This window comes from Notamacropus eugenii, chromosome 6 (assembly GCF_028372415.1).
Source record: "Notamacropus eugenii isolate mMacEug1 chromosome 6, mMacEug1.pri_v2, whole genome shotgun sequence".
NCBI lineage: Eukaryota > Metazoa > Chordata > Mammalia > Diprotodontia > Macropodidae > Notamacropus > Notamacropus eugenii.
The window spans coordinates 287,009,672-287,013,600 of record NC_092877.1 but is presented as its reverse complement, the minus strand read 5'-3'; positions in this window follow the sequence as shown (position 1 = coordinate 287,013,600).

Genomic DNA, 3,929 nt, shown 5'->3' with positions numbered 1-3,929 from the left:
CATATAATTGGGAAATAAGAACTAGAGGGATAGGGGTATGGAAATTTATCTTGCCCTGCAAGAAAAGAGAGAAGATGGGCATAGGAGTGGGGTGGGGTGCGATGGAAGGGAGGGTACATTGAGGGAAAGAGTAATCACAATGCAAGGTATTAGGAAGCACAGGGAGGGGAGTGATTGGGAGAAAAGTTGGACATATTACAAAGTGAGGTAAAAGCAATTAATATTAAAACAATAGACTGAATTAATTAATTACTGATAATAAATCAATGACATCTTTAGTTTGGAGAAAAGAATTTCAGCCTAAATTTCCTAGAGGAAGGTAACCTCGGGTAAAATTTGGCATTGATGGAAAAGTCAAAGTTTTAATGGTAAATTTGATTTTATGATTGCCATTTAATCAGGAACTAGAACACATATAGAAAGGCATGTAAGGCACTTAAGACTAGCCTCAAAAGATGTTCCTTAGCCAAAATGAAACTATAATCATATTTGAAATGTGGTTATTGGAACTTGCCACTTTTAGATGCCATGGGACTATTAAGTGACTGTTTTTCTGAGTCTAACTCCAGGTATGGGTAGAAAGAAAGGCGATCTGAACCTTCAGTACATGATGCCAGTAAACAGATGAGATACTGGTATGAACTGCATAGGTGATCTCAGGGAAGGGTGGGAGAGCGGCTGTTCAGAATCGGTTGAGGTGGGATTCTCCTAACTCAATTTCCCCACTGACACCTGGCAGACTTTAAACCTGACTGAATGCAAGTGGATAATCTAATCCTGCCTGGAATTGACATGAAGTTGTGGTGATCCCTGCAATGTCCTTACTATGGTGGCAATTTCCTATAGTCAAAAGATTTGTAAGCTTAATACCAGATCTATTCAATTATAGATTATGGGTAGGGGAACATTCGAGGTTGTCTAAAATTAAGCTATTAGGCATAGGACTTTAGACCAACAACAAAAAGTTAGGGTCCTTTAATTCTTAATAATACTGTGAAAAGCATTAGGTCAAGAGCTTGTGAAGCTAGCAATATAAGTATTATTTGTGTTTCAGTTGTTTAATGTTTAAAAAAAAATATTTTGTGGTCCATATTATAAATGCTTTAAAAAGAAGTATCACCTGAACAAAAGTTGGAATTGCTTTATCTGTTATAAACTGTGTTAAAAATAAAAATAACAAAAAAAAAGCTATGTATGTGTGCATGCGTGCATGCATACATGCATGCATGTGTGCGTGTGTGTTAATTCTATTGTGATACAGTCAAATCATTGCCTTTGTTTTCAAAAAAAAAACTTTCCTTTCCTTTGGAGCTTTTCTTTTCTCAAGAGAGTTTTTTTTTTTTAATCTGAAATATTTTTTCTTCATGCTATGAAAAATGTTAAAACAAAATCAGACAGTCCTGCATTGCAACAGTGTTAATCAGTATATAACTCGTCTGCTGTTTTATTAATGAATTGACTTTTCCAATTAAAGTTTAGCTTTCTTAACTAATTTACCTAGACATCATACCAAACCAAGGGCAGGACAATTTATCTCATTTATAGCTTTTCACAATAACTGTGATGAGTCAAGATTGCAGAGACTGTACTGTAATTGGGATAAGTAACTTTATTATATGAATCCAAAGCAAAGAAGGTCAGATTTAATAATGTTTGCTGTCAGTTGTGTCACTGATGTGAAGTTATTGAAATAAAGTTAAGCCACACTTGCTGATAGAAACAGTCTTGCAAGCCATCATTTTGACAAATATTATGACTAATGATTCATTGAACTATTACATACCAATGCTGAAAAATTCTGACTATAAAACTCATTATTTAACAGGTTACTCCTCTATTTTCAGTGGTTTTCTTCTACTTCCAAATTTTATTTTAGTAATTTTATCCTAAATTTCATAAATTATATAAAATTTAAATCAGAAGTTTATTTAATCTATATATTTTATTTTTATATATGCAAAAAAGATAAAACTTGCAAATCAATCTTAAGTTGTCACAGAAAGAGTACAGAAAAAAGCAAAGGAGGAAGAAGAGAAAGAAAATGTAACTAAGTGTGTACATATATAGTGCAGTTAGATGTGCCTTACAGAGACGGCTAACTATGTGTAACAGGTTGTTTGATCTGAAGGGTGCTGAAATACTATTTTTGGGTAGCTAAGTGTTTCAGTGAATAGGTTGTTGACCCTTGAGTCAGGATGAATATTCTTTGTGAACTTAAATCTAGCCTCATACATGTACTAGCAGTTTGACCCTGGGCAAGTCACTTAACACACTTTGCCTCAGTTTTCTTGTCTGTAAAATGAGCAGGAAAAAGAAATGGTAAACCAAGGCAGTATTTCTTTTAGAAGAAAACCACAAATGGAGTCCCTTGGCCAAAAAGTTGGCCGAGATTGAAAAATGACCAAATAATAACAAAATGACTGTTTAATGAAAATTTTCAATCCCATCAGAATCAATAAAATTCACTAGAACTATCATGTTTTTTGGATTTAACTTAGTGTTTCTAGGAAGTCATAGTCAAAATCTAAATATGTAACCTAGGACCTATAAGATATTAAGATAACACCCTTTACCTGGGTCAGGCCAAAATAGGAAGAGTTCAGGGGATAAGCAGGTTAGCATAGGAACTTAGCTTGAGAAAATTTAGTTTCTTGGGTCTCTACTAGGTATAAGTATGAAAGTAAATGGGAACTGAGGAAGATAGAGACTCCATAGATGCTCAATGCAGTATTGTGAAAATGATTCTCTTGTTCATTGAATGATTCAGTTACCAATTTAGTGTACTGGTTATCTGTTCTCTTAGTGTAGGTGGTAGAGTGTATAAAATAGTAGAAATGGTGTCAGGAAGACATGAGTTCAAATCTGGGTTCAGACACTGTGATCCTAGAAAAATGAGTTACCTTTTATTTGTCTTAGTTTCTTTGTCTATTAAACAATGATACTAGGTAGATGCAAGATGGAATAGAAGAAGCTTTACAGTCAAGCTCTCACAAAGTTTCCCCCAAACACCTTCAGAATAAATCCTTAAGTTGAAATCATGGAGTTGCATAGCCAACAAATAGCTGGGGTGAAACAATTTTCTAGATTAAGACAATTTTGGAGGTCAGGAGAAGTCTGTGACACCGGGATGGGGACTGACCTAGAGTACAGTATAGGAGGAACAACAGCTATGGGCCTTGAAGGCAGTGATGACAGCAGTAGCAGCCATGTCATGAGCTCTCAGACCAAACACAGTAAAAGGATTGAACAACAGAACAGAGAAATATATATGTGTGTGTGTGTTTGTGTATGTGTGTATTTGCGTTCAAAGGGAGACAACAATGTAAAAATATCTACAAAGTTTGAAAGAAAGATCCAAATTGGAAACATGCCCAAAACGAATTCCTGGAAGAGCTTTTAAAAAAAATAGCAAGAAAGAGCACAAAATGGTTTGTAAAAATCGTATAAATATGGCAGAGAAAATTTGGAAAAAGAAATGAGAATGATGCAAGAAAACAATGAAATGACAAAAGTTTACTAAAATAAAAATAAAAATACATAAAAAACCCATAAAAAGATTGGCTAAATGACAAAATATTTGCAAAACTTCACTGAACAAAAAAATTATAAAAAGCAGAAATGGCCATACACTAAAAGTAGTGCAAAACTTCACTGATGAAAATATTTATTCAAGGGAATTGGTAAAATTGGAATAAAAAGGAGGTTAAAAAAGTCATTGGATTAAATAATCCCTTAGGACTAGAATGACAGACTTCTGATGTCATAGAAAATAAAACAAAAAAAAATTTTTTAAAAAAAGAAAAGGTAAATTATTTCCCGGCTCAGGGGAGGCAAAAGTGGTGTGGAAAATAGATCTAAGAGAGATATTTTAAAGATTATTGAACTACACAAAATCTGCATCCAAACAAAAAACAAAGGAATCACATTTA